Here is a 24,356-nt window from a genome sequence, read left to right on the forward strand (position 1 = left end):
CCTCACCATCACCTGGACTTTAAATAAAGCCGGAAACCTTTAGGGAGGAATGTGGAGGAAGAGGTCACAGAGAAAGACAACACGACAGAGAATAAAAAAGACTCAGACACAGTGGAAATGTGCCTGCAGTCAGCCGCAGGTGGCTGCTGGAGAATTCAACTAGTTTCTCTTTCCGATTCTGTCTGGAGCTGACAGCATCATTTGTCAAGCGTAACATACATTATGAATACGATAAGGAACATGAAGATGTTAACATACTCCACGTCTGATATAGAGAGCTCAATTCGTCCACTGCCTCGCTCACATCCTATGGACACCAAAGCAGGCTTTCCAAGATTTAGTGTGACCTAAAAAGCTTTTTTAAAATGGGCCATAATTACATATGACACAATTGCCTGCCAAAAACACATGAAAGGAGCTTTTAGCCTTTATCAACTTTAAAAAGAAATCAGCATAAAAAAAAGCAAAATACGTCTTTCATGCAGGTGAGTATGGTAAAATAAAATATTACAAAGCCACATTTGTTTGTGTCCATGAAGAAAGAAGTGACGATGTAGCTTATAATTACAAGCTGCCCCAGAGAGGAGGTCTCTTTCAGTGCCTCTCAGGGATGGAACTGACCCCACATATATCTTCACAGCCCGTCAGCTCAAAGAGAATTTTTAGGACAGTGATTTTACCATGGAAACAACCTCTGTACTGCATGTGTGCGTGTGCTACTGGGCAGCTCATTTAGCCCACTATCAGTTACTTTTCTTTATTTGTGGCAGCTGAGCAAGAGCCAAATATAGCCCCTCCTGAGCCCCGACAGAGAGACAGGGTGTGTGTGTATACATGACAGGACAGGGGACAGGCAGCTCTTAGGTAATAGGGTTTGTAAAGGTGAGAATAAGGTGTAAAAGAAGTTTCCCCCAAGGCGAGGGATTCAGTTTGACAGAGAGGAAACAAGCTCGAAGGTGTTTAACTTTCAACTTCATGTCAGCTTTTCTTTTTTTTCTCTTTCAGAGATGTGTATAATAAGAGAGCATGACCTAATCAAAATAAAATAAAAAACGACATCTCCTCTCCAATCACCTCTGAACTTTGCATAGGGTGTAATCAACCCTGTTGGCTAATGGTAATGAAAATAATCAGGGTTTCATGCATGTCATCAGCACACAGTATGCTGTATCAATCAGTGTGTGATTGGTGATGAAGGTAATTGCCAGTTTGGAGCATTGTGGTGTGTTGGTTAAAGCTGTGAGCTCTGAGCAGCACCACCTGAAAATACACTGATCTATAAGAGGCAGCCAGAAGCAGCAGATCAGTCCACAGTTCAAATAAATCCCGAGTTGTAATAATGAGCATTTCCTGCTACAGAATATGACCTGATTGTCCATAAGCCATCTATCATTTAGGGATGATAATATAACTTCACAACAGTTAGGCTTATTTGAATTTAAGGGATCACAACATGAGTGGACCTGCAGGTACAGTAAAACATCATATTAACAAAAACAAATTGGAAGGAAGACAATGTTTCCTCATGTTAAATTAAGTTACAATTGAATTTCCATCTCCAGGCGAAGCACAAAGCTGCGCTGCTGTGTTAAAACCAATTTTATTTGTCTTCCATTTGTTTGTGGGAAATTACACAAGAGGCCCACTGTGGCCTGTAACCTTCAGCCAACATGGTTAATTGTAAACAAATGTGATTTGGGCCTTGTTATACTCATCTTAATGGTTTGTGGTACGATGGGGTTGCTGTCAAATTTGTTGCATGAGACCTTTTCTGGGAAAGAGAACATGACCTGAGACAAAATGCAATCAAATGAAATGGCCTCTTTGTTTTACAGAAGGCCGTGTTGAAGGCCATGCTTCTGCCTGAGATAATGAATCCTGTTTGTTAATGTTCAATATTCAACAGCTTCTCCTCTCTGCTGACCAAACACAGTATACCTTTATCTTGTTTGACCATCATTGTTTGACCATAACATGCATGTCTGTTCATATTGTAATTCTGTACTAGGTGCAAAAAAAGTGTCAACTACAAAGCAAAAAAACAAAAAGCCTGTTTACTCTTCTCTGTGCCAGAAGCTTGTTTCTTTGATTTTGCTGCCATCAAGTGGACAGAGCAAGAATGATTAAACCTACCCTCATGGGACAAAAAAAAAGCTGAACTTGAGAAAAACTGTTTATAAAATTTAAATTTCTTACATATATTGACTGACATTTATTATTATTAATAATAAAAGCAATAATAATAATAAATGTATGTGTATAGCACTTTTTGTGCTTTCTACTTCACAGTACAAAAACATACAAAGCATAGTGAAATACACACAGTGCAGGAATGAAAAAAAAGAATATGATAACATACAACGCTGATAAAATAATACAAACACACACACACACACACAATATTACAGGCCCACTAAAACAACATCAGACAGCATAAAACACACCATTTAAGACTGTTGCACCACAGTGAACGAGTGCGTCTTCAACTTTGATTTAAAAACCTCAATAGAGCTGGCCTGCCTGATATCAAGAGGAAGACTGTTCCATAACGTGGGAGCACGGAAAGAGGCGGCACACTCGCCAACCGTCTTCTTTCTGACCATTGAGACAACCAAACGGCCACTGTCTTGAGATCGCAGAGACTGCACGGGCACATAAACCTGAATTATGTCCAACGGATATGCAGGTGCAAGACCATTTAACATTTTATAATCAGCCCTGGACAGGGAGCCAGTGAAGAGAGGCCAGCACAGGACTAATATTGTTTTTAGTGGCTCTGTGTGTCTGTACTTGCACTTGCCAATATGACCAACAGAGGCTGACGGAGGCTTGTTGCGTGAATGGGGTGAAGTCAGCCATCTCCGATTGCCTTGTTTTCTCATATTTAGCCGCTCCTGTCAAAATACCAGCAGCTGGACCACCGTGAGGCATATGTTCCCCACTCTCAGCACAGGAAAAACTCCAAACTGCGCCCCAGAAGTCAAAAAGTGCCTGGCAATCATAAACCAGCAGAGACTGAGTTTTAAGAACAAGCAGAAAGGCCACTATGAGTGAACTACCCAACAATAAACACTGAAGACGAGACAAACACCGCAACAGGGGGACGGTGTGACCCACTGTCCCATACTTTTTTCCATAATGCGGAAATTCCAGTGTTTATCTTTTATAATATAGGATTTAGGGTCGGTTTTTAGGGCAATTCTTCTTCATGCTCTTATAAATAAGTGCAACATGATAAATTAGTCACCTTGTCTTTCACATCACGATTCATCTTTTTGAATATAATCACTACATCGCATCACTTCATTCATTATACTGACTTTCAGCCAACTGCATCACAGTGTTATTACAGAGGGAAACTGTCTATGTAATGGTGTGAAACGAAGCAGAACTGCCCTCTGGAGTACTCCTCAGTTGCTCTGAAGATGTCAGTGTGTGCTGCCATGATTCACTGCGGGCCAGATCAGTGTCTGTATGTGCCGAAGCCCATTTCTCCGCACCTGCAGAGCTTCACCGAGAAGGTTACCGGTCATTAATCCAGTTCTTAGTTGGGCCGTCGTCACACTGGTCACCGTGGGCATGGAGTGATTAATGTCATTGTGCAAAGAGTGCCGCACCACAATGGAAAACCCAAAACAAGCTCACTGTCCATGAGCCAATTGCTGTGTCTTTACTTTTCAATTTAAATGCTAATTCAGACAACTGAGGCCCAATACAGTATACTGTAAGACTATCACAGTGACTTTGAACAATGCTGAGATTTCATGTTTTAGAAAAAAGGAACAGAGGTAAGCGAATGCAGCATAGGTGACCCTTCTTCACTTCCTCATGAACAAAGAGTAGCCTTATTTGCATATCAGAGAACAGGGACAGTGGATTTCTTTTATATTCCATGAAGCATTAAACACAATTTTTATTTTTTTCCAGCTGCTTAGAGACAAAATCCATTTCATTTCAGAATAATTGTCCAGTGGGAGGCTACAGATTCACCCAGATGCCTTTTTAAAATGCAAGGTAAGTCCTATAACACTGATCTTCTATTCTCCTAAGTGCTCCTCTGCAGTAATTCATGTGAGACAATTACATTCTGATCTGAACGTCATCTTCCCTATGCAGTAATGACCACTGGGCATTTAGCTGAGTCCGTGGAGGACTTCTCATTGGCTGGTAGGTAATACTGTGATATGGATCAGTAGCCTCACATCCATGGTGAGATGAACAGAGTGGTCGAGAAACATACAAGTACGAAATGTTCTCTCAAATCTCTGTCACGCTAAGATGTCCAGCTGACACTTCTGAAAAAGATGAGTAATTCTGGTGTTCATGTTGGAAACAATGCTGAGATCAATGCGGAGTTATTAAGACAAGCATTTTTATTGTTGCTTCATATTTTGCTTTTAACTGAGAGGCTTCCATGTTTATTGAAAACTGAAGATGAGAATGAAGACATTTTAGTTTTTTGACCCAAACAAAGTGACGTTTATTATCAGAATGATGCTGAACCATAAAAATATAAATAAATACTTATGTTACAATGTATTTTCTGTGTTTATAATGTTCTATCAGTGAATCTGAAGCCTGGTGTTTGTTTATTTCTGCCATTTGTGAAAAAGCCTTTGGAGAAGTTATTGGCATAGCTAAGCAACTCAGTACCCGTTTCACCTGCATGTTGACTCTAGCAATGCAGGCATTCATAGATAATGGATGGATAGACATACATACAAACAAATATATATATATATATACATCCAATATATATAAATGATTTTAAGAGCCCTTTGATAGCCTATACTTACAAAGCGATACATCGACTGAGTCCTGACTTCCTACAAGTTTTATTCCGATACAACCCTGCAGAGTGCTCACTCGAGGGGAAGCTTTTGCAATAAGCCCAAATCTCTGATCTACCCTTAGAAATAAATCCTCAAAGAAATATAGAAGGCCGAGTCAGACTCTTCTCTTAAAATCACAGTGCTGTGTCTGATCTCTTCTGATTTGTTCTTCTTTGTTAACATTTCATGTGGTTGGTCATTTTACTCTCTTGTTGATGTATTTTCATGCATTTCACTCTTATGTAACCTCAAGAGTGATGTCGACAGAAAAGATCTTGTTTTTTCCAAATGATTGTAGATTTGGCTAGAATCAAGCGTAATGATTGGTGGCATGGCTACCCCCAAAAATGACAGCTGCTCTCCCAGTGGTCGGCCACAGCCTCCCCTCAGTTTTGTAAACACCAGAAGGTGTGGATGGATACAGGGCCAGTGATGCTATGTCAAAACAGGTGAATTGTTTACTTTTATAAATCATAGTGTAGTTTTCTATACAACACAGCACCAGCACTAATTTCCCAGTTGGTCGCCTGAGTCACAGTTGATGTTTTGCTGTTCCTATTTGAGCAGCTGAACTTCTTCAGCACACCTAACTCCTACACAAACTCTCGTCATAACAACTGCTAACCACACAGACATGCAATATATCTAAAATGATGATAGACTGACAGCTCAAGGCCAAACAGAACAGAAAGTACCACTATAATGATGCTGTCAATCTCTTGTCTGTGGGACATTTAAAACACAGCGGAACACACAAAAACAGACTGGGTGAAGAGATGGAAGGCTGAGTTCCTATGGGTGCTTATTTAACCATCAACCCTTGTCATGTAGATGAGCGCAGCTCTGAAAATGAATGGAAAACATTAGAGTGGGTAGTGGAGTGGCACTGTGCTCTCTTTGAGAGTGCATGCTTTGTTATGTTGTCCTCATCTAAACAACCCTACATGCTGTGTGAATCAGAATGTTACCTAATCTGATAAAACAGTTAAATGTAAACCTTGTACTGACCTGAATTACTAAAATAACATTGTGCATTTAACGTTAGCCACTACCAAAAAGGACGAGATGCCCCAATACATATTATACTCCATTATTTACTTCATAAATGTATACATTTACAAAACCTCAATGATTCCGTAATATTTAACCCAAATTAGAAAAATATCTTTTGAATTAATCGTTGATTATTTTGATAATCGATTAATCCGTTTGAGGGTTCCCCCCAGTAATTTAAATATGTTCTGGTTTCTTTGCTCCATACACCAAAAAAAAAAAAACGTGAAAACAGAAATGTTTTGGTTTATGGACAAAGCAAGACAATGGAGAAAATCATAATTTTGACGTTTTGAAAACACTGATCAAAATGTTTCTTACATTTTCTGACATTTCTGGACCAAGCAATCAATTGATGATTCAGAAAAACAAAAACAAACAATGGACATATTATGCAAGCCCTAGTTAAATTAGACACATTTGCACAAGCACACTTTGCGCTACCATCATTTCACAGTTTCCGAAAGCTAAGAAGTTGCACGTCAAAGCCATCATTTTCCATAATTTCACCTGGAGAATCAGCGTCTTTGTCGCCAGTGAGGAGAGAGTTAGAAAAACAACTACATTTTTATTGTAAATGTTTCAAACTGTTCAAAATTCGAATTTAACATGCAAAAACTGCTGGACTTTTTGTTTTTCCTCATTTTAAATTGTTAAAACAATTGTTAACATGCAGTAAGCTGTAAGTCACTGCCAGATCTTGAAAGTTGTTCTGTGCGTAAGTGCTTTTGCCCATTTCCCCAGGACATTTTCTGGTCCTTTTATGGTTAAAATAGACAGACATTTTCAGGGTTAGGGGTTAAACTACAATAAAACTGGTTCTGAACATGAGCTCCTCTACAGTCATGGCAACTGGGTTTTAAGTCCTCAGAGGAACTCCCATTGGCTGGCATTAATACTGTGGATTAGTGAAGTGGACTTGCTCCCATGCTTGCACAAACACATGAGTGGAAGCTGGTCTCAGATCTGGATGATATTATACATTACCAGAGTGAAGAGTAACATTTGCAGCTCTGATCTTTATTGGATTTACGGAAGTTCACACTCCAGTAACTGCAGCCAAATCTGACATAACATTGCTCTGACCAAACACACTGGCAAGATAGACAAGGGGATGAATTACTACCGTTCATCAGCAACAACATCCAAAAAATGACATTACATTCCAAATACTATTCACATATTATCAACCAAAACCAAACCTATTCCCCAATAGACACATCAATGTGATGGAGTACATGTATACAATCTGCTCTCCTCCATGTTCTCTTATCTAGGTCCCTGTGAAAAGTGCTTACAGTGCACATAAGTGCCTGCTCCGTGATCTATTGCATGAGAGAGTTACAACGAGTCCCTCATTCATTTTGCTTTCAAGCTCCCTCAACGTACCTGAGTGAAATATGACTTGGTGTCACCCATTCCAAGTCTATCTTTGCCACGAAGCCACTTATATATAACCTCTGACAGTTATTGTCTGCTGGCCACCCACTAAATATTTCACTCTTCTTTAATAAAGACAGGGCTTCTTTGTCTTTTGTGACAAAGTGACAAGCTGTGCCGGTGATGCCGATCAGCACATTATTGCACGGAGACAGAGACGTAACATAAGCTTGTGCGACTGTGTTGGCAGAGAGTCGATATGGCATGCTGTGTGTTTGTGTGTGTGTGTGCAATGGTAAAATCAATGTTGGGGGAAAAAAAAGTGACCTCAAATGGAAATGTACACAAAAAAAAAGGAGGCTGATTTCAATTCCAGGTCAATTTCATGGACTACTGGTGAGAAAACATGAATTTAGATGGGATTCAAACAAGACATTACCCTCTGGAAATCCAAAACACACACAGATAGTGATGAACTATTTATTCGTGAAAGTATATTAACGGTGGCAGAAGTAAAGAAGCCTATTTAAAATTATACAAATAATTACATTTTCGAAGGTAATCAGTTTAGCTCCTACATTATGAGACATTGATGAAATTAAACTCTCTCCTCCCCATCCCATCGTTAATACCTGTCGTCTTGCGTCTTTGTTTCGGCTGCAGGGAGAAGATGACCATTAAAGCCCCCATGATCCAGACTTTCTCGCTTAGTGATCTGGAAGTCCTGTTAGATTTCACACACTTTCACTCCCACACTCGGGTGGCTTGAGAGTGAAAATGGAGAACAAAAAAAAAAAGGGCTGCCGGAAGCCTTACGTAAAGAATAAAGTCTCTGGTCTAAACTTCCCCTTTATATTCTCCCTGGCTACGTGGGCAGCACGACAAGCAATGAAAGTGGGAGTATAACATGCGTGCCTCTGTTGAGTTTTGAATTTTGACGCGCACCCTCCGCAGCCCCCTCCCTTCCTCTACTTTCCCGGTCTCAAGTGAAAGCTTGCTTAGCTGATCTCTACACCGCAAAAGCGACGTTGTACCAGTTGAGCACATAGATTAATTGAGCGCTCGGGGAAGGAGCCAGGAGCATGCTGGGGAGAGTGGTACTGCCGCCGTTTTTAACAGATCTCTCCTCGCATGGGGAGGGAGAGATAGGAGGGAAAACCAGCTCATGCTTATTATTATTCCTCACTATCCGCTTTTAACTACATACCCTGCTGGGGAAGGGGTGAGGAAGCCATACAGTGGCCACGAGTATTCAAATGCAACATGTGTCTTTTTTTTTTTTTTTTTTTTTTTTTAACCTGAATATGGTGACAAGCCATTTTATCAATGGATTATTACTTTGAGCAGAATGTCCCTATGTTTGCTATGAACTTTATTAGACTCATAAATGTATTAAATCACCAGATGAACAAATGACACAAATATTATTTGACAGATTTCCTCTGAATGCCCATAAAAATTTTACCGAGGCTCATTAACTTCTTAATGCATCGAGATTGACCCTACCATCCTTCAAAAAAGTATATGTAATACCGATTCAGTATTTGCAACCATGCACAAAATCCAATGTTTTCACATCATGTGAATTTCTATGTGAGATGAATAAAGTATCTATCTATCTATCTATCTATCTATCTATCTATCTATCTATCTATCTATCTATCTATCTATCTATCTATCTATCTATCTATCATACGCCCTGTGAAAAGAAGTAATTGCCTCATCCTGTACTGGCTTATTTGGCAGAGTCTGACCGACTCTGGAAAAGATCCTCGGGATTATAGAGAAGGTCTCGAGGTCAGAATCATCGTAAGACCCAAATCCCTTGCCTTTCTTTTGCTCGGGGGGGGGGGGGGGGCAAACACTGTAGCCTGACCTGAGACAGGAACATAGAACAATAGAGTGAATAAAATAGTCCCTGTGCAATTCATTCATGTCAGGAACAGGAACAACCACTATAATCAAGCATCAATTTGTACCCACTCCATTAACTTGCTTCCTGTTGGTCATGCTGTACTGAGTCCTCAGACACAAGGTAAGGTAACACTGACATGTCAAAGTTTATCAGCATCAATGTATCAATGTTCCAAGTGTCTTGTTGGGCAGACTCTGGAAACTGAACCCCCTGCATACACTGTAATGAAAGAACAAGCACTCACACTAAGACTTTGCCACAGCTGTTTGGAAGGTCAAGGACATTTGAATCATCCATGCTCACCCTCTTTCTTCTGTAATTGGATTTTTAGCCTGACCTGCAACGGATGCAATTACCTCAGCACGACACAGGTGTCATAAGTGTACCAATCACCTTGGGAAAGAAAGAAAGAAAGAAAAAAAAACACTGAGGCAAAACATTATTAGTCGTCAACAACGCTGTGTTACCTCAGATACCTCCATCCTATGAATGATTCAAACTACACGACTTCCAGTAAGCACAAACTGTTCACTTTATACTATTTGTCTGTATACTATTTGTCTGAAGTAAACCATTAGTATTACGCATTGGCTGGCATAACGCTATGCTTAATACAGAATTGAGAGGTAATATTTTAAATGAGATGATTATTAAGGTTGAATTCCTGTTAATGAATTCCTGTTAATTCACATGGAAAGATTCTAATTTGGAAAATTCCCTCAAATTAGCAACCCTAACCTATGCATCTGTGTACACACATTGAAGACAATCCCAGATTGTTAATCAAGTTCTGTAAACATTAGCATCAACTCTTACACTGTGGTCCAACATTGGGAATTTGTTCAAATCAGCTGAGCATGGATGTTCAAAGGCACAAGCTTAATTACTTTGGAGCAATAATGACTTCTCATTAAAATCAACACTCCAGAGAACAGGGTCAATTAATCAAATGTCTTTGGGGTAAATCATCGCCACACATACTGAGGATTATTCGACACTGCAATCAACACTCTGATTAAATGGGATTTGAAAAGAAAATTGCAACAGCGGCCCGAGTGTTTTACAAGTGAAATAAAGTTGAATTAAAAAGAGAAAGCCTTTGTCTCTCAGGGAGCACCAATGACCTGGTCATTTGAAGGTCCACTGATCAACACAGGGAAGGAAGTATGTATTTCATCTGTTGCCGACCTTCACACTTGAGATAGGTGTCTATACTTCTAAGTGATTTTTCTTCCACCCGATATACACTCCCTTCTCCAGTTTTCCTCTCAATGGGATGCCATAAACAGCACTTAATTAAAAGAAATGCAGTTAGCGCGTAGGCGACTCAGACAGAGACTGGAGAGCTGTGGAAGTGTTGTTGCCCCCACTGTCATTTGAATGAGTTTAGAGCGGAGGCAGACGGAAACACACTTGAGCCATTATCCACAGGGAGCCTGTAAACTGCAACTGCAACGTGAGGAGTTAAGACCATAACACGTTTAAGCTGTTCAGTGGTGGCTCTAAAGATGAAGGTCTGTGTAAGGCAATGCTGACAGTTATGTTCTCAAAGTTTGCTGAGCTGCAGCTATACAGAAAAGCTAGTTAGCAGCTCATTCTGCTTTCAAAAGGTCCTTGGTGACATTTCTACACAGCAGGGGAACATAATATGGAAAAGAGTGCAATCTGCTGAGCAAAATTACCATGATACTTTTCTGTCTTATAATCAGGAAATAATTGCTAGAGTCAATCAAGGGGCAAAAATACAAAAATATTTGCTGATTCCAACGTCTAAATTTTCTTTGTGATTATTTTGGATTGTTGGCTGTACAAAACAAGTGCAGGAAAAAACCTCAGTTAACAATATAGAACATATTAAATTGCTTATTAAAATGTATATACTATTATTTGCACTAGGGCTGAACGATTTTGAATAAATATCGAATTGCAATTATTTTGACAGGAAATGCGATATGATTTGCGATATCAGAGGGAATGGTCATTTTTACATCATTATTCTCATTTTCATTCAAAAAAACATGTTTAAAAGGATTAATGTGTGATGTTTGTGCAGCTGTGAGAAACGAAGATGTAGAAACTTCAGTCTGTAGAATAAGATGTGTAATAATACTTCATCTGAAATGACATTTTGACACATTTTGGCTTGAACAAATATTGCGCCTCCTGCAATTTGAAAATTGCAGTGAGCTGTATTGCGATTTTAATAAAATTAAGTTTTTAGATTAATTGTTCAGCCATTTGCACGGAAGTATGCAGTGTAAGCAGGGAAACGAGTTTATTTCTGTCCATAGGCTTTCTATGCAAAGTGATGCAGGGACCGATTGTGAACACAATTGCATGTGCCATTTATCAAAATCCTATTTATCCATTTATCAAAACCCTATTAAAAAATATTCACAACGGAAAAGTTTACCTGGGTTTGCAGGGTTGTAAAGTAAACAGTATATTTCTAAAGGTAATCTAAAACAATACTAGAACATTCGTAAGAGAAATCAAATCAATCACATCCTAAAATCCTGTGTATGTTATTATTGACTGAACTTTTTATTTTTTTAAATGGTAGAGTTGAAACTTTTTTTTGCAAATTCTAAATCCATACTCTCACTTACACATCACACTTATACTACCTTTACCATAACAGAAAACTTACTACATCTTGTGTTTATTTAAATCAATGTGTAAGAAGCAGTATTTTTATTGGCCACCAAGTGGCAGCAGAACAGAGACAGTGAGGTCACCTTTCTCTACGCAATGCTGACTTTAATATTAATGTCCCAGTGTTTGTCTCATCGTCTTTGAGCGTGACACATCTGTAACACTCACTGAGCTGATATCTAATCAATAATACTGATGCAGGACAGGGAGGAGCTTTAATAAATCAAGAGGCAAGACCTAAACTATTAGAGAAGGTTATTTGCAACACATTATTCTCAAGCAAGAAGACAGCAGTTACCACATGGAGGGCTTATTACTGTCATGCAGTTCACATCTCACTTACTGTCTAACATACTGTTGAAATAGAAATGTGTCAAAGATTCAGTTAATCTAAGGAAACATCTTATTAAAAAGCATGTAAATATTTTATCTGCTTTGAAACACATTTCTTATAAATTTCAAAAATCTATTTGAGACATTTATTCAATGCGGTAGAACACATTAAGATATTGACATATACATATCACATACATATGATACGACAGAATAAGTAACACATAATAAAAATAAAGTGGAATCAGGTGTTTTTCTTATGCAAAACGATACTTATAATAAAATTTAAACAATGTTTGTTACTGCATTACTCGTTTACACATGCCTGTGTATGAGTATATAAGAGTGGGAATGGGAAAGGAGGTGGGTGAGTTCATGTCCGTATGCATCGAATGGCTGAACTTTTAAAATCTATAGTTGTTTATGTACACTTCTATATATTTTGTATAGTTTATTTATGTAGGCACTGTGAGGACTGCCAATATTCAATTAGCATAAAAAGATAGATCTACAACAGCAAACACGTGTATCTATAACACTGTTTGCCAATTTGTGACAGAATCAACAGTATATTTATTTGCATTTATTTTCATTTATCATTTTTAATATTTTTCACATTTTTTAAATCCATTTTATTTACAGTGGCTGTAGTTTTTTCCATTTAATGATGCTTAACAGGGAAGGAAAGTGCGCTGTCATATTTTGGACAGAAGAGGGAGTCATTGTTTAATACTCAAGAACCAAGCAGCACTCAAACGACCTCCTCTATCTCTTAAACACCAATGGAGATATCCATTTCAGCATTATGTCATTTAGTTTCCAACAATCATGTGCCATCTTAAAAGCGATCATACACTTCTTCCATTTCCACTATCTTTATGGTATTTAGTTTAAGACCACTCTTGCCTTTTAACATCATATATTTCATGGAGCAAAGATTTCACAACAAAGATTGGGGGCCTGCAACAAAAAGAAAAATGTAAATAATAGAGAGCAGACGTCCTTTTTTTTTTCCGTGACGTAACACGAAGCATGCAGAAAGCACACTGAATACCCGTCAGCTCTCTCTCTCTCTCTCTCTCACACAAACACTATTTTCCACTATACATTAGAATTGGTTTTTGAGATGATTCAGTCTGTGACTATACTGCTGAGTATGGAGACAAACTCTGAGCAACAGTCACATATTTCCCGGATCATTAATGTGAAAATATCTTCAGAATTGCAAGCAAAGCAGAGCCATTTAAAGAGGAAATTATATAGAATAGGAACGAGATTGAAAAGACATAACGAGAGATCGTTAATGAATTCTGGCGCAGAGAAAATAAAACTGACAACAACTGTAATACGGGAAATCTTCTATGATGTATTGGGACAAAAAGATCATACCCTTACAGTTATCCTCTTACACTTTACTAAGCATTAATAATTTCCCTGTAGACAAGCAGTCATTACTCAAAGCACAATCGCTCCTTACAAGACTCATAAAGGCAATATACCCAATATACAGATGTTCATATTTTAAAGAACATGCAACCTGCTGTTTTTAATTAGTGATCAATTAAAAAAATCATCCTAAGAGAACACATGAGTAGCTGTTGTCTTTAGAGAACCCGGGGCAGAAGCCGCACTGCAGCAGAGGGGAATGTTGTGTGTGAGAGTTTGCACATCGAAGCTTTACAGTTTACCACATAAACAGAATGAAGGATGCCTGGGACAGAATAGCAGTAATGTGCCAATAAAAAACACCAGCACGCTCAGCATTTTCAGTCACCTCTGAAGATTCTGCTGCCACCAATATCAAACATGCCACCATCACGAGACGGGTCCAACCATAATACAGTGTATTGTTGCCGCAGTGACAACGGGGCAGCGCTACCTGCCCAGATGGTCTGAGCCAGCGGGCAGTGGGGCCTCGTGGTGTGCAACGCAACTCACTGTCATCAATCACAAACAAATGTAGTCCAGTGAAAAGGTTATTTCCTTTTACAGGATGGCACAAAAACCTCATATCCTCTATGTCGGGCCAAGCAGTGAAGCACACTTCCTTTCATATTTATTGAACCCCAGTAAATCCGTTATTTGGCATTAATTGTCCACAGTGTTGACAGAGGTGGCACAGCTCTTTGGGGAGAGAATAAAAAAGGAGGATGAAGCCATGGCAACTTCTCAATCACTCACTCACTCACTCGTCTTCTACCGCTTTATCCTCCTCATGTGGATTTCATTTGGCAACTTCTCCGTATTTTAATTTGAGTACAACATCAGGGTGGAACCAAAACTCATTTTCAAATCCTACTATGCAATCAGCAGAATGCAATATTTTGGATTATTTGATGTTGATGTAAAATGTCTCTTCTGAATTTCCCTCATGTTTCCCTTCCCTTCCAAGTGTGTTGGTGAATCTATGAAGCCTTCAATTAGCATAAACAATTTTTTTTCCCATTGTGGACAAAAACGACAGCCTCATTCTGGGGTAATGAAAAACAATTAATTTTATAACAATTATGTAAAATTATTTTATCTTCACTTTTGGCCAAATTAAAATAGATTCACCCACATTTTACACACTGGACCTTGAAATAAATAACAATAAATCATGGACTGAATGTCACAAACATGTGCCAGAAAAACCATAATTACCTGATAACCTTACTATCTCTCTTATCATTCTCATCATGGATCATGTCAATATCATTCCCCTTTTTTCTTCCTCTTTGAGCAATTGCAAACATTGAAGATAGAATCGGCACTTTTCCTTCAGCATCCAAGTACAAAACAAGCCACAATAAAAAGCTCAACCAGGCAATTTTCCTGTAAACTCTCAGTAAAGTCTTTCCTGCAGTCTGACTGCAAACCGAACAAAAACAAAGTCACACTCTGCACCAGTGGTTCTATAGGGCTGTCCAACATGGATGTGAGCCAAGCGGTTACAGTTGGGTGCTATTCTCAATGGCATCCACTCCGGTCGATCTGTCATTAGCTCCACCTGCTGCCATGTGCGCCCCGCGGGCCCGGCCTGTGTCGCGTTCTTTTATTACACCCGTGACATGTAGCTGCTGTCTGTGCGACACTGAGCCCACTGTTACAGATCAGAGTTCACTGAGCCGTACACAACGTGCAGAAGTGTCCAAATGAACGGCTAGAAAGATGCTTTTTGACTCAGTCAGGTGTGAAATATATCTGGCCAAGCTGAAACAAAATCAGGATCGAAAATCTCACCAAGCAACAATAAACAAATAATAAACCTGTGCAGGTTGGTCTTGTTTTGCCTGTCCAATGTTCCTCTAACCGCGTCTTCCAACAGTGGATATTACATTACAGAAGTGCAATAAGAAAGTGCTCACAACTCCACACACGCAGTTCTTCTCCAAATAAAAACTATAAAGCTCATGCAGAGATGAGAGGACAGATCCTAATAAAAACCTGCAGTCGAAATATTGCTAACTAAGCAATTGAAATGCTAGATGAAAAAAATAATTTAATCCTCCGATGAATCTGAAACATCCTAAACCCCGAAAGCAATAAATGTAACTCCTGACTTCAAGCTATTTTCCCAATATTGCATACTTAATCATTCAACACTATCTTTTCCAGGTGTGCTCCTCTGAAAATAAAAAAGTGAATAGGGAAGTCAAATGAGGAGGAATTATATCGAGGTATTAAGCGCGCACACAGTTTAATCAGTTTAGTTTAGAGGGAGATCCAAAGTGCAGCTGGTGGATTTTTACTTTATTTATGATTTATTATAACTCAATGATGAGATGGATTTTCCTACAGATCACTTTGTTTTCACCCAAAGATTTACAAGCACTTTCATTTAATAAGTCCAAGAGAAAAAAAAACATGTTTGAGTAGTGAATATTATAAAGGTAAAGGGAAAATTTAAATCATTGTGAGTGAGAAAGCTCCTTCACTTAAATTCAACCAACAACATCAGCTATATTGTTTTGTCTTTTAAAAGTGCTAATGGGGAACAACACATCCAATAACTGAGGTTTGGAGTGCAGTGAGAAAGTTGTTTCAGGGCTGAACAATTGATTAGTACACACTGATCTAACACTTTGAGCATTATTTTCCGGAGGGAGTTCATTAGCTCTGTCTTTAAATCTGCCGTGATTTATAGTCCTCTAAACCTCTAAACGGCCACTGTTTGCAATGAGTGAAACTTTTAATGTTATAAAAGTGAGTCAACAATGTGCGAGTCTCCCTGTGTGTACCCTACGGACACACAGAACTACCACAGAGAAGAGGAGAGTTTCTCATGATAAGATACTTTTCTCATTTGAACGAGACAATTAACTTGTTTTAACAAGATTGTTTTTATTGCCTTAAAGTCAAGTTTGATGATGTGCTGTCGTGCACAGCTGTAGGATTCAGATTACAGCTGCCTGCTGAAGATTAAAAAAGTCCAGAGAGTGTCCTCCATAAACTGATGTCATTATACCACGATAGTTCCTCGTTTTAAGGAGAAAACTCTTTTGTTTTAACAAGATAGAAACGACTCAGTGGGAGTTCTATGATTAGAACTCCACAGAATCTGTTTTTTGGTGATACGGTCGAGCAGATTATTATTATTAATTTATCTTAATAAAAACTTTTTATTATTTACTATTCCTTTATCTAGTATTTGAAAAATGTCACATAATAAATGATTGTAAAATGTTGCTTCACACTTGACAAGTCAAACTTAGCTTAGTGTGGAATTTAAGATTATTATTGTTGTTATTCTGCTGCTGTAAGCTGCAGCAACTTCATTCATCTCAGCAGCTCCCAAGTTTTGGTTGCTTAGTAACAATGAATGTGACAACCTCGGAAGTGCCTGGTTAAAGCCCCTCTGACTTATTCTATGCATTTTTCCAAGTGTTTTAGACGCTTCCTGTGAACAATCCCCTTTATCAGCACTATGTGAACTCATATTGTGCCCTAAAAGTGGACTGTGCTCCTTTTAAATATCAAAACAAGTTCGGATAGTTGCTGGAAATATGCTGTTATCCTTGAACAGACAACCTTGAATGGCCCTTGACTGCACCATGGCTACAAACAGCACCACAGATGATACATTCATCAACTGCCTGTGTCTGTGATCTCATCTAAAATCCATTAGGCTGCCTCTGATGACGGCTCATCAGCAACAGTGACAGGTGAAACACGAACCGTGTCGGTGACGCTCAAGCACCCGCCCGACATACGTTAGCTCTATTAATAAACCAGAAAGTGGAGGGGAAATCCTTTTCACCGGCCAAAATGTGTTGTCAAGCCATATTCTATGCACAGCCCTGTACCCTGTAACCAAACGCTATCAGTGCCAGTGGCTGTACAGCAACTCTCAAGTATCAACCATCTCCCTTACGTTTCCCACATCAGGGCCAGATTACATGTCAGTTCGGCGAGGTTACAGCATGGGTTTCATCATGTTGTTCATCCAGTCGTCAGTTCACTTTCAGGGGCTGACAACGAACAATGAGGATGTTTGGTGAAAACGGTTGATTTACTTATTATTAAGTCTTATCCGATGTACTGGAGGAAGGCAGGGACATTTTCAAAATGTAAATTGCAGCAGTGTAAAATACGATTAGAGGAGGATTCCCTGGAAACACGGGTTATCTATTTGAATTTAAAAGCCGAACCTGAGCCAACAGCCTTTGGCCATTAATCCTTGTAGATAGAGAGTGGAAACTAGACTGTGTGTGTGCGTCTCATGCCTTTCCAAATCACACAAGTCTGTTTACATTAAAATACTTTATTTCGGAATGTGGTTTTTTTCTGTGATTCTCAGTGTCTTTCACCTGAAGCTAGAGGACAGCCATTAAGCACAACAAATGGACATGTACCTTTATTTTGAAGACTAGACTACAATACATGGTGGGAGAGTGAGAGAAAATATGCTGAATAGTTTTGAATGCCTTTTTATTCCAGCGTCATTTCAGTAATGTGCTCATTCTGTGATGCTCAGCACTGATGGCCACAGATTGTCTTGGAGTGGATGCTACAGTACATGTCCTGTCAGACTGATTCGCGAGGAAGCGAGGGAATGAACACCGGGACTAATGCTGTAAGAGTCTCTCTACATGCTGAGATAAAGGAAATTCAATTCTTTGATAAATACAAATATTGCAGCAGTGGTGGAGGTTGAAATTGAGAGGGCAACAAAGAACAAAGTGATGTTTTGCTTAATGGTGGATGTTGCGTTAATGGATTCTGAGAACACTGCCAAATGCTGGTATTAAACAGTCACATTTTAGTCCGTACAAAAAGTGCTTGGATTATCAGGCTGACTCATTTTAGACACCATTAGAGGCAGAACTCAAGCATTTTGTAGTAGTAGAACACAGACAGCCCAACAAATACGTTTCCTCTCTTTCATCTTCAATCTCATGTTGTCATGCAGTTTGAACTCTCAGAAGTTAGTGTTTCTTGGCGTTATGTTGTGCGCTGGCTGGAACTTTAGAGAACTAGGCATTAAATGATGCACAACACAACCTGAATATTTCCATTTGATGGTTAGGTGCATCCATCAAAAACACGGAAGTACCTGTGTGCAGCAGCAACAGTGACGTTTCTCGAACTTTAAAGCGGCTTTAAAGAAAAATAACACGATTAAAAATTGAATGTGCAAGTGGAAATACACCAAAAGAAAACTTTCATGACAGAAGGATGAAAATGAAATGACTTTCCTGATGATTGATTTAAATACACCACAGCAAAACTGTGGCGTGTAAGTCGATACAGGAGGTAAACCACCTATGCTTCCCATTCAAAATAAGCCATGCATAACTGAAAGCAAAACCCTCTTAATTATCAACCAACAATCCTCTGCTGTGTAACTACTAATGGACACAATGTTTGCTCAAAATCGAAATAGGACAACCTTTAGGTCTAAACACGATAGTGACAAACTTTCCACCCTATCAAAGGTATTTTCAGAACCAGTCCACCTGTGGTGTACCTAACAGAATGAGGTTGTGTTCCTGCTCATAAAAATTACATGAAGTTAAGTTGATTGGCAGAAATGTCTGTGTGAATTATGCATTGCATTGTAAATACTGAGCTCTAACAGTGAACTCCTCCCTGAGATGTTTCAGTTCAATATAATGCTTTCCCTCGGGGGCAGCAGTTAATGGTACAGACATCATTTGGAGGAGTAAGGTGCACAACGGTGCTCCAATATTGATGCTGGCAGCTGTGGTCGTTAAAGTCAAGTTATGAGTTAGAGCCGTCTTTAGGTTATTGCAGTCATGGCTCATTGATCATCCATATGTGGATGTGAGGGAGTATGTGGTTAAGGTGGTTATAAAAGGACGGTCAATTTGCTTGAGTCAACCATTGATGGATTTCTGAACAGGCCTTTTGGGCTCCGACCACAGTGTTTAAAGCGTCTTAAGGGGGCACCTAAAACATAGGCCTTGCAGTAAGCGGACTACAACGCAGGGCATTGTGGGTACAACGCAGGGCATTGTGGGTAAGCACAAACGGGAGAAATGTCTGAGTCTTATGTTCACGTAAAACCATAGGATGTGATGCAACTCTGTGTTTTACCCTTATGTGGGTCATTTATGTCATTTCACTAAAGTGCAGTGTGAAAGCAAACTTGGACTGGCTGAATGTTGCAACCCCCAACTGAACAGAGTCCCCAATCGTTCCGAGTCTAGCGGGTGATTAGGTGTGAATACGACAAGTGAACCTTTAAATATTCGTCCTTTCCTTCGATTTAAAGCTGCACATCAAACTGAGGGCAGAGTTACATTTTCAGACAGACAGAAAGCCTGAGAGCAGCAGCACCTGGAATATCACTGATAAGTGAAACACAATATCATGGAGATGTCATCAAGCAAAGATGCAAAAATGATATATAAGGGCCATGAAATGTTTCCAAACAGAAACACCTTATACAGAGCTAACATACCACAAGGAGAGCTTAAAGCTCCAGTTTCTAACATTTGTTGATTTTTTTTTTGTTGTTGTTGACGTTATTATTGTACCTCTGTTTGGTCGTCAAGGGCAGAAATTATATAATAATATGTCACGTCACGTCCTTCATCTGCAATCATTATCAGACCCGAAAGAGAGAGTGTTTGTGGGTTTATACACCGACACATTGCCGGACCAAGTCACTTGTGCTTGACTGTTATTGATACAAATGTACACTATAAATTGCATTAATTATAGTTTGTTATAGTACTCCCAAAGTAGTGTCACTTGGTTTGTTTTTTAACTTATAGTTAAAGCCAATCCTAAAAGTGGCCTAGTATTAATTTACACTAATCAAAGTGAAGAACCAAAACCATTCAACTGGTTTACTAGTTTAAAGCAACATTTGCTTTAAACTAGTAGTAGTAGATATCTTAATCTTGTCTTTTTCCACACCCAACACATCTAAACATCACAACACTGAGAAAACACAGAAAGCCGACTCATTTGACAATACTTCAAATGTAGTATATTCAAATGTTAGGCACTGCAGCTTTAAGTAAGATGAAAAAAAGACTACCAACACGACTGATTTGCTTCTTTCTCATCTTTGGATTTGGCAACCCTTTACACATCTATGCCTTGGGCCCAGTTGTCTAATAATTAATGATGGATGCTAATGTCTCCTCTCCTCAATGCCCCCTTCATGTATACTCAGTAGGTCTATATTCATTGTTCACTACCCCTCAAGTCTACCCAATCAACTGCATATGACAAATACAGGAGGCAAATACATCCCAGTATGTCCCCACTCTCCTGAGCGAGGGATTCATTTTCTCAGCCAGGCATGAGAAGGAGACACGTGGGCCGTGGCAGCATTGCTTTTCACGGCTTCGGTTTTAAATTAGAACACAAGGTTGGAAACCATCCCCGATCTGTGCAATTATGCAACTAAATTTGATTACGCTGTTTGCAGGAGTCAATTACTGTATAGTCACCTACTCTGCAGGTTGGACAAGGCTCGGTGCATTAACACTGGTTGTCTCGGCGGTACAAGGGAATTCTGCACAAGTGTTAATATGTTAATTTTCAAGGAAGTGGAATAATGTAGCAAAGGAAAATTTCCCATGGTGGAGTGCAAGCAAACACAGTGATGTCAAGGGAATCTCTGACAAACAGTACTGTATTGAGAACTTGAAGCTGCATGGGTTTTTTTCAAGTGGGAGTCTGATGCTGTATTGTTTTCATGCAGCTCTGGCGGAGAACACACACCAGTCTGGGAGTCTCTGTTACGGCCTCAGTGCACTGTCCATCAATTTTTCAGAGTTATTTCCATGTCTGCACCCACATGTGAGATGAGAGCTGTGGGAATATGAACAGGACTGAGGAGCGGGGTGTTTTTGACTTTGTGGGTTACCATACATGGAGCAAAGCGAAGAAGTCCAGCTGCATTAGGCCTAGTTTGACGCTTTCTTGTAACCAGTCATAAAAACTTAACCGGGTTCTGCAAAATTGACATTGCTGTATAATGAGCTGTTCTTGGGTGACCTCTCTCAGCTCAAGGCCCTAAGCAATTACATGCTTTGCCTCCCTCGTTGCCACTCCACTGATACCAGCTATCTTTTGGAAGGTTTGGAGTGTGTGCCTGCAGCATAATTCAAATGAACACTGCAAATGATCATTATTTTAATCATGAGGTGACCTGTGAAGTGTTTTGGCTAATTGATCCATTAATCATTTTTGCCTTTAAAATGTCAGAGAGTTGTGAAATGATGCCATTAAGATAGTGAGCTTAGGATGGTGTTTAAAAGTGAGGAAAGCACCAAATCCAAACGTTCGGAGAAGGTCGAACCCACGACAGTTGGGGTGACTAAGTGACTGATAGACTGTCGAGACTGCTTCCGCACTAAACCATGTGGTTTTATAATTTTATAATGTTACTAACAGCGTTATTGTTTCAGTAACGGGGTAATCTAACCAATTACCATTCTAATAACTAATAATCGTAACAATGCTGTTACTGTTACGGACAATAGAATGTGGCACGTTACTATAATTGAACTCAATGAAGCTGCAAAGTTACTTTACTTTACTTACGATACAGTAAAATTTCCTGGTAAGCCAATCAGGGGCAGAGTGTGTTCACACACAAACAATCAAGAGTTGATAAAGTAATGACAGTATTTACCAATACATCTATTAGGTGTCTTATGTTGTGTCTACTTTTTTAAAGTAACATGCTCAATACAGTTTAAGATTAATAAGTTATTATGTTAATATTCTATTCACCAAAGGCAAATGGATAGTGGGGTAAGAGAAGTTGCTTCTGGTTGCTGCATAATTTCCTTTGCTACCTTAGTAAATTCTTTACTTTTTAATTTTCCCTCTGGGTAACATTGAAAGTGTTTATTTTGTATAGCGTTTATAGTATTTCCAGGCTTTTTTTTCCTTCATGTATGATTGCATAGGTGTATACTTTATACTCCATACGTCAACCAGCCTGGTGTTATGAGTGAGAAGAAAGCGGCACAGGATGAGCATGTAGACATTTGCTCACAGGGCATTTTCCCAGCAATTCAGCAGCTATTTAAATCTTCACAAGTTCTATACTGCTCTTCTCAAATACTGCAGTTGTAAGCAGACAGCTCTTCAAATGGAGAAGTTCCTGTTATGGCAGGTCTCTGAAAAGCTGAACATACACTTGAGAAAAGCTCTGAATTCCCCTCCATTGCAGTAATATCATACAACAGCCGTGCCAACATCCATAAAGGGTCACCGTGACTCCTGTTCTTAAAGGCGATGGAAATTCAATAACATCTTAATCGGCTGTTGCTGGAAGAGTGCAGAAAGGGTTAAAAACTGCATCACACAGTGCAGCATAACATAAAATCACATTTCATGGTAATTTTTCCGTCTTAATAGCCCAGAAACTAAATAATTGACCAAATTCACACACAAGGATTCTCAGTCGTGGTTGGCAGGCAGTTTGGTAAGATGATCGTAACGTTTTTTTTTCAGCTCATCTGAGAATGGGATTACAACTTTTCAATTAGCACGTCTGAATGTGTTAACAAACACCACGGTTAACAAGGAGAAAAGAAATGTGCACAGAGAAATCATCAAGTACACCAAGTATAAGGATATCCCTGCACCAAATGCATCCTACAATGTATTTGTAAATGTTTCTCGACACTATAGGATTAGGTTGTTATGTATAGTTTTACAGAAGCAGGCTATTTCACAATGAGCATGGATATATACTGACTACCCACTGCTGAGACAATCTTGCGCAGCATGCGCTCCTTGATTGCCCACAGGATTGCAAACCTGTAAGCTCAGTCAAGACCTCACTTCTTTTTATTGTTGCCCTCAGACATGGCGTAGACATCAATTATTCACATTCTACTGTTTTCCTGAAGCGGGGACTTCAATTCAAACCCAATAAAATCCTGACGTGAACACAGATCATCAGTGATTCATAGCTACAGTGTGGGGACATCACATACAGTGTGTCAACAGGGGGAGGGCAAAAAGGCGAGGGCCAAGTTCTCCCAATTTCACATTTGTTTGAACAAAACACCACGCTCAAAATATTAAATAATAATGAGAATGCAACTGTCTTCAAAGTGAACAGGATTGTGTTTTGTAGGCATACGCCCATGTGTTGTGTTGGGCTGTGCAGTGTGTTGCATGAGGAGTCACGCTGAGGTCATTAATAAGAAATCAGCAGAGGCACTTTCAATTATCTCATACAAAACGCTAATAAAAATAAAGTGAGGCTTCAGCGTCACAAAAGAGGGAGGTAATAAACTGAATTATTAATATGATCTAATAATGAGACTGAAATCATTACTTCCAGATACAATTATTACACACAAACAACCTAAACTTACAATACAACATAAATTTACCAGTAGACAAAAATCCATCTTTCTCCTCCTGTGCTGGCGGTGTCAGGCAGATGCAGTTTGACAACAGCCCACACATGCAAAAGTCCCCTTGAAATGTACAAGTATTTTTGCACAGCTCTGTCAGAGCAGATGCTCCAGCAGCAGCAGCAACAACCGTCCTGACACAGTGACACAAACCCACTCACAATCCCAGTGAAAGGGACTCTACTGTGTCCACCTGCTGTGGAGAAAGCCCTGACAGCTCTGGATTAATGGAGGAAATAACCCGACGCATACAGCAGTATAATACAAATGACTGTATGGAAATTTAATAGAGTCAACAAACACGCATAGTACTTCAGGTTTTACAACACACAAATGTAAATT

General features: G+C 39.3%; 1 protein-coding gene across 8 annotated transcripts in view; it reads right to left on the bottom strand.

Annotated features, from left to right (window-relative positions):
• Positions 1-24,356, bottom strand: part of kcnip4a (potassium voltage-gated channel interacting protein 4a) — a 123,835-nt gene that overhangs the window by 40,438 nt on the left and 59,041 nt on the right. Inside the window, exon 1 of one of the 8 annotated variants that reach the window (XR_009239890.1) lies at positions 7,898-8,152. The exons of the other annotated variants lie outside the window; for them this stretch is intronic. The gene's annotated coding sequence lies outside the window, so the exon portion shown is untranslated. Of the gene's footprint in view, positions 1-7,897; positions 8,153-24,356 lie in introns of those variants that run through there. 8 annotated transcript variants of the gene reach the window in all.

Source organism: Solea solea, chromosome 3 (genome assembly GCF_958295425.1).
Source record: "Solea solea chromosome 3, fSolSol10.1, whole genome shotgun sequence".
Classification (NCBI taxonomy): domain Eukaryota; kingdom Metazoa; phylum Chordata; class Actinopteri; order Pleuronectiformes; family Soleidae; genus Solea; species Solea solea.